Below are 12,661 nucleotides of genomic sequence, written 5' to 3' on the forward strand. Positions count from 1 at the left end.
AGATACAAAAAAATGACATACAAACAGGAAAGGCAACAACTGTAGGCAATTAACATGTAGTTATTTGTACTCAGGGACCTGAAGCTGTAGCCCAGTAATTGTGATACAGAGATTTGCACTGTTCTGTAACTTGTGATCTGCCTTGAAATGCACTACTCTGTACGTACTATAAAACTTTAAAAGATACCCTTACAGTACTTCACATTTACATTATCTTATACTTTTTACACATTCTAGATGGCATTAGTAGAAGAACATTGAAAATGTGTTACAAAAAATTACTCACTTTTTTCATCTGTTCACAGACAGATAAGATACAAATGAGAAAACAATGCTTATAATAATACACATTTAAAAGGCCGCAAAGTGCTTAAACAGGGGTAAGGAACCTTTTTTCTGCCGAGGGCCATTTTGATATATAGAACATTACTCGCGGGCCCTGTAAGGCCACGCCCCCTCCTTGTGACATCACGTGGGGCGGGGCCACAATTGCCGATGATTACAGCAATGCCCTGAGGATGCTCCAGGGAGCTGTAAGGGCAGCGGAGTGACCATCTGAAACATCCTAAGGACGTTCCAGGCAGCACTGCTGCATAGATTCTGGCTGCAGGGTGCCATTCTAGGCACCCTGCTAGCCAGATGAGGCTAGCAGAAAAAGCTCAGAGGGCCAGACCAAATGGGTCCATGGGCTTTATACGGCCCCCGGGCCTGAGGTTCCCCATCCCTGCTCCAAAACATAGTAATATACAGAGTGGATGACTATCCAAATTTAGGAGTAAAACAAATATGCGTTAATGTAAGATTTATTCTTGCAGATGTAGAAATCAAGCCTAAAACATGGACTAATCCGAATAAAAAGAGAAACCTGGGATCACGATACTGTACAAAAGAAGGATGTTAGGAAGATATGTAGTCTATGGGCCTGATTCAGCAAGGATCGCTATAGAACGCACACACCGCAGTTGCTAATATCAGCGGTGAAATGCAAATGTGTGCAATCGCATTGCGATCACAGCCTAACATAAGGACGCCCACTTCCCCTTAAACACATCCTTATACTTGGGCAATATATATCGAAACAATCGGTAACATTGAGTAACATCGGACCCATACACACAGTTAAGGCAGGTCAGACCTCACTCAGGAACTGCTTACTTCAGCGCACGCTATGAGACCTCATGCTGCGTATGACATTGCAGTGGATAATGTATGCACGCCCCTGCAACAGCGTTGCAACGCACTGGCAGGCCTGCGTTCGCCCGACCACCTCCTTGTCACAACCCACAAATGGTACTTCTTGTCAATCAATGTGCTCTGGGTCTGCGTAGCCTCTGCAAAAGAAAAAGCCATCGCAATTGCTAGTTCGTGCATTTGCACTGCTATGCATACGCATGCGTTATGCGAATTAATCGACCAATTGCGTATGTCTTTGCTGAGATCGTTGCTGAATCAGGCCCTATGATTGCCCTTTGTAATACAGGTTGGTCCAAGGCCTATTTCCTTTTGGAAGAGCTTAAAAGCCTGATCAATAAGTATGTTAAATAAAGCTGGATCCATACTAAATATATACAGTGCATCTGGAAAGTATTCACAGCGCTTCACTTTTTCCACATTTTGTTATGTTACAGCCTTATTCCAAAATAGAATAAATTAATTTTGTACCTCAAAATTTTACACACAATACCCCATAATGACAACGTGTAAAAAGTTTTTTTGAGATTTTTGCACATTTAATAAAAAAAAACCTAAGAAATCACATGTACATAAGTATTCACAGCCTTTGCTCAATACTTTGTTGATGCACCTTTGGCAGCAATTACAGCCTCAAGTCTTTTTGAACATGATGCCACAAGCTTGGCACATCTATCTTTGAGCAGTTTCGCCCTTTCCTCTTTGCAGCACCTCTCAATCTCCATCAGGTTGGATGGGAAGCGTCCAGGGGCGGATTGGGATGGAAAATCAGCCAGGGAAATTTCTGGAAGCAGCCCGTATGGGGGCGGATCTGTTGAGGGGGTAGGGGTCTGTGGAGGAGGGCAAGATACTCCCTGCTCTTAGGGCCTGGAGGGGCTTTTGCAAGCCACTGAGGGGAGCAGGGTCGGCAAAAGAAATCTTGGTGAATGATGCACTCTTTTTGGGGACCCCTATCCCTCTGAACTAGGTACAGGCCAGTCAGTTTGGAAGTAAATTTTCTTACCTATATTGTGGTTCTCTGCCATGGAGAAAATCTGAAGAATTTGAGCCTCTCTGGGCAGTGTCTTCAGCCGGAATTCACTCTTCATGTAGATCACACCGTCTGGAAGACGCCTGTTTACGTAGAAATGTAACCAATGTCATCATCATAACCAGATAATGTATAGTAACAGAAGTTTTTGAGCAGGGCAAAATATGAATTTCCCTGATCAAACAATTTGTGTCTTTCCAGGCCCCAGTGTTACTCCAGACCCCCTAACGTCTCTCCATCCTCAGGTCCCATGTGGTTTTCCAGGCTCTCTGTGTCTCTCCATCTCCAGGCCTCCATGTCTCTCTCCAGGACCCCATATGTCTCTCAGGATCCCTGCGCCTCTCCATACCCAGGCCCACCTGTAGCACTCAGCCTCATTTCCCCAGCCCCAATGTGTCTCAACCCCATTCCCCAATCCCAGTGTGTGTCAGCCTCATTCCCCCCAGCTCCAGTGTGTCTCAACCCATTCCCCAGCGCCAGTGTGTGTCTCAGTCCCAGTGTGTGTCAGCCTCATTCCCCCCAGCCCATGTGTCTCAGCCCTAGTGTGCCCTAGCCCCAGTGTGTGTCTCAGCCACAGTTTGTCAGCCTCATTTCCCCCAGCCCCAGTGTGCCCTAGTCCCAGTCTGTGTCTCAGCTGCAGTGTGTCAGCCTCATTTCCCCCAGCCCCTATGTGTGTGTCTCAGTCCCATTCCCCCCAGCCCCAGTTTGTGTGTGTGTCTCAACCCCAGTGTGCCCCAGTCCCAGTGTGTCCCAGCCCCAGTGTGTCTCAGCTCCAGTGTGTCCCAGCCCCAGTGTGCCCCAGCCCCAGTGTGCCCCAGCCCCAGTGTGCCCCAGTCCCAGTGTGTCCCAGCCCCAGTGTGTCCCAGCCCCAGTGTGCCCCAGTCCCAGTGTGCCCTAGTCCCAGTCTGTGTCTCAGCTGCAGTGTGTCAGCCTCATTTCCCCCAGCCCCTATGTGTGTGTCTCAGTCCCAATCCCCATCCAGCCCAAGTTTGTGTGTGTGTGTCCCAGCCCCAGTGTGTGATCAGCCCCAGTGTGCCCCAGTCCCAGTGTGTCTCAGCCCCAGTGTGCCCCAGTCCCAGTGTGCCCCAGTCCCAGTGTGTCCCAGCCCCAGTGTGTCTCAGCCTGTGTATCCCAGCCCCAGTGTGTCTCAGCCCCAGTGTGCCCTAGTCCCAGTGTGTCCCAGCCCCAGTGTGTCCCAGCCCCAGTGTGCCCCAGTCCCAGTGTGTCCCAGCCCCAGTGTGTCCCAGCCCCAGTTTGCCCCAGCCCCAGTGTGTCCCAGCCCCAGTGTGCCCCAGTCCCAGTGTGCCCTAGTCCCAGTCTGTGTCTCAGCTGCAGTGTGTCAGCCTCATTTCCCCCAGCCCCTATGTGTGTGTCTCAGTCCCAATCCCCATCCAGCCCCAGTTTGTGTGTGTGTGTCCCTGCCCCAGTGTGTCTCAGCCCCAGTGTGCCCCAGTCCCAGTGTGTCTCAGCCCCAGTGTGCCCCAGTCCCAGTGTGCCCCAGTCCCAGTGTGTCCCAGCCCCAGTCTGTCCCAGCCCCAGTGTGTCTCAGCCCCAGTGTGCCCCAGCCCCAGTGTGTCCCACCCCCAGTGTGTCCCAGCCCCAGTGTGCCCCAGTCCCAGTGTGTCCCAGCCCCAGTGTGTCCCAGCTCCAGTGTGTCCCAGCTCCAGTGTGTCTCAGTCTCATTCCCCCCAGCCCATGTGTGTCTCAGCAGCCCCTGTGTACCCCAGCCCGTGTGTCAGGCTCATTCCCAATAGTGTTCTCTTAACCTTGCCCCCAACCCCATCCCGCCCGTGCAGCCACCACCACCACTTACTTACAGACAGCTCCTCTGTCAGCAGGCAGCTTGACTCGGTCGCGTGACATCACTGTGCTGCTGTGTAGGTTGCTACTTGGATGTGGGGAGCCGGGCCGGGCCGCAGAAGGGCTGAACGGAGGCGGAGCCGTCAGTGGTGACTGACAGGCTCCGCAAAGGCTTGTGGGAGGAGTTGCTGCGGCTGTGCAGCAGCTCCCCCGTCAGCCTATTTTTTACCCCCATCAGCTCAGCAGCGTTTGCGCATGCGCTGCAGAACTATAGAGCTGCCCGATCGGAGCTGTGGCAGCGGAGGGTGGGCAAGTGCTGGCTGGATGCCGGCCACTGAGGGGACCAGCCCAGCGGGAACCAGCCCGGTTTTCCGGCGGCCCGATCCGCCCATGGAAGTGTCGGTGCACAGCCATTTTCAGATCTCTGCAGAGATGTTCAATTGGATTCAAGTCTGGGCTCTGGAAGGCCACTCAAGGACATTCAGAGTTGTCCTGAAGCCACTCCACTGATATCTTGGCTGTGTGCTTAGGGTCGTTGTCCTGCTGAAAGATGAACCGTCGCCCCAGTCCGAGGTCAAGAGCGCTCTGGAGCAGGTTTTCATCCAGGATGTCTCTCAACATTGCTGCATTCATCTTTCCCTCTATCCTGACTAGTCTCCCAGTTCCTGCCGCTGAAAAACAACCACACACCATGATAATGCCACCACCATGATTCACTGTAGGGATGGTAGTGGCCAGGTGATGAGCGGTGCCTGGTTTCCTCCAAACATAACGCCTGGCATTCACGCCAAGGAGTTCAATCTTCGTCTCATCAGACCAGAGAATTTTGTTTCTCATGGTCTGAAAGTCCTTCAGGTGCATTTTGGCAAACTCCAGGTGGGCTGCCATGTGCTTTTTACTAAGGAGTGGCTTCCGTCTGGTAACTCTACCATACAGGCCTGATTGGTGGATTGCTGCAGAGATGGTTGTCCTTCTGGAAGGTTCTCCTCTCTCCAGAGGAATGCTGTAGCTCTGACAGAGTGACCATCGGGTTCTTGGTCACCTTCCTGACTAGGGCCCTTCTCCCATGAACGCTCAGTTTAGACGGCCGGCCAACTCTAGGAAGAGTCCTGGTGGTTCCGAACTTCTCCCATTTACGGATGATGGAGGCAACTGTGCTCATTGGGACCTTCAAAGCAGCAGATATTTTTCTGTACCCTTCCCCAGATTTGTGCCTCGAGACAATCCTGTCTCGGAGGCCTACAGACAATTCCTTGGACTTCTTGCTTGGTTTGTGCTCTGACATGCACTGTCAAGTGTGGGACCTTATATAGACAGGTGTATGCCTTTCAAAATCATGTCCAATCAACTGAATTTACCACAGGTGGACTCCAATTAAGCTGTTGGAACATCTCAAGGATGATCAGTGGAAACAGGATGCACCTGAGCTCAATTTTGAGCTTCATGGCAAAGGCTGTGAATACTTATGTACATGTGATTTCTTAGTTGTTTTTTTAATTAAATTTGCAAAAATCTCCAAAAATTTTTTTACACGTGGTCATTATGGGGTATTATGTATACAATTTTAAGGACAAAAATGAATTTATTCCATTTTGGAATAAGGCTGTAACATAACAAAATGTGGAAAAATTGAAGCACTGTGAATACTTTCGGGATGCACTGTAGGAAAAGCAGGATCGAACTAAGGGCCAGATTTATTACGGATCACTATTCTGCTTATACGCACGCAACTGCGTTGCTAATATCACACGCCTGTGTTGGCCCGACCACCCCCTGTCACCACCAACAAACGGCACTTTCTGTCAATCGCTCTTTCATGAAACTGCGTAGCCAGTTCTGAATGCAATATCTGGCTCGCGCATTCACACTGCAATGCATACGCACGCGCAGTGCGAATTAATCGACCGATTGCGTGCGTATACGCAACTGCATTCCTTACCGAATCAGGCCCTAATTTCACACTACCCAGAAAAACCAGATCAACACTAAATTTAATTATAAAATCAGAAAGGTTTTTCAGATTTTATGTTTAAATTTAGTGTTGATCCGTCCCAAATATATAGAATATATAGGCCCTCATTCAGAGCCACTCGCTGGCGGCAGTACGCTCGTTCCGAGCGATGTTCGCACATCTGCGCATGCGTACGGTTTTTAGTACGCATGCGCGAACCAGTCAGTGCGGCCGAAAATCGTTTGTACGCTATATAGCGAGTGCCTGCTATTTTGAGTGACAGAATGAGGCGTATGTGGGTGGTAACAGGGGAAGGTGCTTGAAAACGGGGAGTGGAGATCCGAACGCAGGCGTGCTTAAAGGTCAAAACGGGCGTTTTAAGGGAGTGCATAATTAATACATCAGCGTCATTGACCACGTCACTTGGTTTTTTTTAACTCAGAACTGCTCGCAAAATAGCGGTTGAAAACACCAACCACAAGAATAGCGAGCAGTTCATACGCTGTACGATGTACTCGATTAATCTAATAAATAGCGGACATGACGTATGGTGCGTGCGGCCAGGGGGCGTTTTTATCAAATAAACGAGCGTATGTTTTGCTCGCTCGTTCAGACTTAGAGGTGTGAACAGACTGCAATTTGCGAACGGATCATTTGAATAGCCACCCCTTGTTTTTGAGCGAACGACCGCAAATAGCGAACGGCTCTGAATCAGGCCCATATATATATATTATATATGGATGGATCTGGCTATTCCTACGTATTTAATATGGACCAGCATTTCTGGGTGTGCATGTGTGTGGTTTAATGTGGATCTGGCTTTTTCAATATATTTAGTGGTGATCTGGTGTTTTCAAAATGCTTAGGGTCCATTTATAAATGATCGCATTTGCAATACGATCTGGGCATAACATTACCACTCATGATCGCATTGAAAAATGCGATCATAGCGCAACCATTGCCCGGGAGAATTCTGGGGGAACCCTCTCCCGGCTAAGTATGCGTTGTGTAGCCCATAGGCTACAGCGGTTAATGCCATCTTCAGATGGTGTTAGCTGCGGGGGCCAATCTCCAGAATGCATTGGATTTTGGAAGGTGGTATATTTGGCAGCATCGCATCCCCCATAGAAATCTATGGGGGGATGCGGCTGCCTGAGGCAATGGAGGGATCTCCTTCATACATATGGGGGAATCTTAATATTTGCAGATTAAGTTGCAAATATACAATGATACAAATATACAATGATAAATGGGCCCCTTAGTGTAGTTTAGATACAGATATACCGAGATATACGCAGTTTCTGGGTGGAGTTGAATTAATAGTACTAATTACAATAAACAATCCTAAGTAAAATTGTGGCTGAATGACTAACCATAGTGTGAAAAATTATGCAATCTGGCATTTAAAGCTTGCAAAACAAATAATGAAAGATGAGCCTTTGGCATAACACCAGACAGGGCGCATGCCTTCTAGAAAAATACAGCACTCTGATGATCATTTTTTTACAGGTCTAAACATTAGATGCTATATTTTCACTTATTCATTTATCACTTTTCTGATGTCACCCTTTATCTAAACACCCCAAGAATCTTATGCTGGGTACACACTAAACGATGTGTACCCAGCACGATCTCGCTAACAACGTGGCCCGGCGGGGGTCCCAAGATTGGCAAGTGCATACACACTTGCCAATGCTGGGAGCAACGACGGGTGCCATGCTGCATTGGGTGCCGGGAGTGTGACGGCGCAACAGCGGGGGCCATGCTGCATGCAGGTCTGACAAGCGATGTCGCCAGAGGCGGATTGGCCATGTAATTCATCAGGAAGATTCCCGGTGGGCCGATGGGACTATGGGTCCGCCGGTTGCATGTAGCCCCGCTCTCTGTAGTATGTCACCCTCATGAGAGGCAGGGGCGGTACAAGGTGTCAGGGCACCCTAGGCAACATTTCATATACCCAGGGCCGTTGAGAGCCCTGCGGGGCCCCGGTATAGAGGGGGCGTGGCCTAATCGAGGGAGGCATGGCCACGCCCCCTCGAATAAAAAAGTACAAAAAAGTATACATTTGCAGCGCCGTGCGCCGGGGAGGGGGGCGCTGCGAGCCCCTCAGCCCGGTGCAAAGCCAGGGGGGGCGCGATCAGTGTGATCGCTCCCCCCTCAGGCATAGGAGATTGCTTGCAGCCACAGCAATCTCCCACTGCATCTCAGCACAAGCTGTGTGCTGGGAGATAGTGAGGAGGGAGGGGGGGCGGCGCTGGACTCGGGCCCCCGCCAGGCCCCTCTGGAAGCCCGGGCCCGGGTGATTTGTACCCGCCCCCCCCCCCTCTCGGCGCCCACAATCATACTGTGCCTCATAACACTGCCCTCAAGTCATAATATGCCACACATCTGTGCCACAAATTAATTTTATGCTACACAGCTGTATCCCCAATTCATAATTATGCTACAGTATACCGCACATCAATGCCACCAATACATATTCCACACAGCTGTGCACCAAATGTATCACGTAGCTGTGAATTACGCTATACAAAGCTCCTAATAAATATGCCACAGATGTGCCACAAATTCTTTACATGCCATACAGCTTTGCCCAATACATTATCCCAAACATCCATGCCCCAATGTTTATGATACATTTATGTCAGCACCCATTAACCCCCCACACACACAAACACACACACTTCACCCTTCCAGCACTCATTAAACCTACACACACATACACTTACCTTGTCAGCACTCAATAAAACCACCACCCCCCCCCCCCCCACACACACACACACACACACACACTAAGCCTGTCTGCACTCAGCATAAGCCTGGGTCATAAGTAGACCCAGCCAGGACTGAAAGAGACATCCTTCTTTTTTTGTGGACTCAGCGGTGCACTCCAGCGGCTGGTGCCCCTAGGCAGCCGCCTAAAGCTGCCTACTGGTAGGACCAGCCCTGGAGGCAGCCCGCAGACATCTGTCAGTGGCCTGCAGAGGAGCTCTGAGCTACTGACATCGCAAGAACAGGCTGTTCTCTTGGGAGTCAGAGACGCTGCCCCCTCCAGTCCCCTCCCAGACAGAACTGCGCTACCACAGACAGCTTAGAGGCAGAGCAGTCAGCGTCTGGGTTCTTGTTCTGGGTAAGTGCTGCGGCGTGCAGAGAAGTAGCTGAGGCTGGGAATAGGGTGAGGTGCTTCTGCTGTAGTAACCCTGGGCTGTGCTGAGCATCCAGGACTCCACAGCAGTGAGGACACCAGGGCAGGTAGACTTAATGTGTAAGGCTGTTGACGCTTGCTCCGCCAGGGTGCCATATATCAGCCATCCAGTTAAGGGCACCTCCTGCTGAGCTGAGCTGAGCCTGAAGCACATACAGAGATCAGTGCCTCCAAACAGGAATCATGGTGTGGGCGGAGCGGCGCGTGTGGCTGCGCCCACACCACGCCCCCCCCGTATGGAGGCACTGATCTCTGCATGTGCTTCAGGCTCAGCTCAGCAGCAGGTGGTGTGCCCCCATCGGATGACAGATCTCCGGATCCCTGCAACAGTGAAGAGGTGGGGGAGAGAGCTGAGTTAGGGCGGAGATATGTGTGTGTGTGAAGAAAGGGGAGCTATGTTAAGGAGAAGAGCTGTGTGTATGAGTGTGTGTGGGGGTTGGTCTGTGAGGATGGGAGATATTTCTGAGGAGGAGATCTGTGTGTGTGTATGAAGGGGGGGATCTGAGTGAGTGAGGAAAGCTGTGTGTGACGGGGTGGCTGAGTGAAGAAAACTGTGTGAGGGGACAGAGCTGTTTGTGTGCGAGGGAGTGGCTGAGTGGGGAAGGGGAGCTGAGGGAGGAGGATTTCTGTGTGTGTGCGGGTTCTGAATGAGGTGGGAGCGCTGTGTATGTGTGGGGGGGGAGGGAGCTGTGTAAGGGGAGGTGGGCTAAGTGAGGGGAAGAGCTGTGGGGGGGAACATTGTATGTGTTTGAGGGGAGGAGAGCTGGTTGAGGAGGAAGAGCTGTGTGTGTGAGGGGGGAAATCTGTGTGTGGGGGGATATGTGTGAGAGGAGGAGAGCTATGTGAGGGGGAGATCTGAGTGAGGGGGAGAACTGTGTGAGAAGTTTATATACTGTATGTATTTATATACATTAATATGGAGCCCCTAACCTGTATTTTGCGTAGGGGCCTGTGGGGTCTTAGGGCTCTATTTATTAACATTATTTTTAGTTTTCACACCCTTTTCACATTATTTTAGTTTCACCTACAGTTACTATAGGGCAATTGGAGTAGAATTCGTAAAATAAGTATCACATATTTTTAGTAATCAGATCGCATTTCCCATAATTGTAATAGGAAATGTGATCCGACCAGAGTAACTAAAAATAAATTGTAAAAAAATACCGGGGGAAGTCCTGTGATAATAACGCCACCTGGAGGTGGCGTTATCCAGGGTCTCCCCCGGTTACCGGGCTCCTAGTCTGCTCTAAAAGGCAGAGCAGAGCCGGGATCCGGCCCCAGTGATCAGCTGTGTGATATAAACAGACCGCACTCTGATACACTAAAAAAAATAGTAAGTAGTAAAATAAAATAGTAAAAAAAAAAATTCACTTACCTGACTCCATGGACCGGTGGTCGGGGCTCCGGTGATGACTCCACTCCGGTCAGCTGGTCTCCCATACTGCACATGCGGCCCGATCATCAGCTGACCGGGTCATGGTGCAGGATGGGAGATCAGCTGACTGGAGGGCATGGAAGACATCACCGGAGGCCGGATCATGCAGCTAAGTGTAATTAAGGGAGAGGGGGGGTCGCGGGGGGTCCGCGATCGTGGGGGCGGTGCTTAATGACGGGGTGGGGCTTAGCGCCGGGGGGGTAGCGGTGGCGGACGGTCGGCGCATGCACGGGGCACTGGTCACAGTATTTTTTTTGCAAAAATACCATGACTAGTGTGCGGAGGGGATTCGCAGGGACAAAGCTTTCTCGCAAGTAAATCCCTGTGATATTGCAATGCGAATTCAGTCGGTAATGTCACACTACAATCTGCAGTACTAATGCGGATTGTAGTAAATAGAGCCCTTAATCTGGCTCTGAGACTGAGCAGAGAAGGGGAGTGGTGGAGCCATGGGCAATAACAAAGAGAGAGTAGGAGGCAGTCCCCTCCCATCATCACCCCCAGCTTCTCCTCTTTTCCACCTCTGAGATGGCTCCCACCTACCACCCTGGCCCTGACGTCAGCCGACCCGGTCCGCATGGAGGAGAGAACATGGGGGCTGTGTCTCTGCTGCTGTGGGGAGGCCTGAGCCAGGTGCCAATAAGGGACACTTATATGGCAGGTGTATAAGGGTCACTACTATGGCAGGTGTATAAAGGACACTACCAGTGGCGGATCTTACCTAGAGGCTGCGAGGCTGCAGCCCCCCCCTGTAAAATCCGCCACTTCAGTGAGCCACTGCAGTCCGTGACTGCACTGGCATCACTGTGACTGGAGGTGGCTTCCCATTGGAAGTGCCACCTGCCAGTCATGCTGAAGACAGGCAGCCAGGGTCTCCTCCCCCTGGGACTGCCAGTCAGGGTTCCGATCAGCAGAGAGCGGCTTCCAGTGGAAGCCGCTGCTCTGCCTTTCGGGCAGCCCTACAGGGCTTCTCGGGGCTGCAAACAATGCAGCCCCGAGAAGCTGGTGTTAAGCATGCGCTTGTACGGCACCACCGCCGCTCATGTGCATGCACCGGTTCTGACGCCTGCCAGGTACATTGAACAGGTGCTGGAACCCAAGCCAGCAGCAGCGGCAGCCCCCCTCAGGTAAGAGGGCAGGAGACGCTGCTGGACACTACTGTGGCATAACGTGAATAAGGGGCACTTTTGATTGCCATAATGTCAATAAGGGGCACTACTGTGGCATAATGGGAACTATGGGCATTACTGTGGCATAATATGAACTGTGGGGACTACTGTGTAGCATAATGTGAAAAATAGCCCAAACTGTTGCATAACATGAATTAATGGGCACTACTACTGTGTGGCATAATGTGCAATGTGAGCATTACCGTGTAGCATAATGTGAATTGTGGGCACTACTGTGGCATAATATAAATTAAAGTTACTTATGTGTGGCGTAATGTGAATTGTGGGCACTACTGTGGTTTATGTTTTATTGGTGGAATTACTTTAGTGGGTTGGAATATATCTAGCCCTCCATGTCCCAGTTTGATACTGCCCCATATGTTTATTTTTATTTCCCTTTAATTTGTCCCTACATGCTGGACACGCCCCCTACCTGGCACACTTGGAGGGGGGCGGTAGCACACACATGCTCTGGGCGCCATTGCTACATGCTACATTCCTGCCTGCTGCTGCCGCCTCAGTGCCTGGTGGAAGGATCTAGGTGTTATGGGAAGACTGGGAGCAGATCCTGAGGAAATGAGCCTGCTGGAGCTGGAGGTCTCCTTCCTCACACTGCTTCTCCTGTGTCTGCCAGGTGAGTGCCATGTAGCACTCTGCCAGTGGCATGCTACTGTGCTTCTATTAGTAAATATAGTAACTGTCACTTCTATGCTCAGTTCTGACTATACAGTGTTACATACTAGTGGTGCTTTTTAATCAGGACTATGCATCACTGTATCAAGCTCTTCCATTCTGTAGCTAATGTGTTTAAAGGCATTTTACCACTATTGTATTCTGTGTGCAGGGCATCTTCATTACTATGGCTAATTTTCACTATTGT

The sequence above is a fragment of the Taudactylus pleione genome, unplaced genomic scaffold, assembly GCF_031769625.1.
Source record: "Taudactylus pleione unplaced genomic scaffold, aTauple2 ptg000244l, whole genome shotgun sequence".
NCBI classification, from domain to species: Eukaryota; Metazoa; Chordata; class Amphibia; order Anura; family Myobatrachidae; genus Taudactylus; species Taudactylus pleione.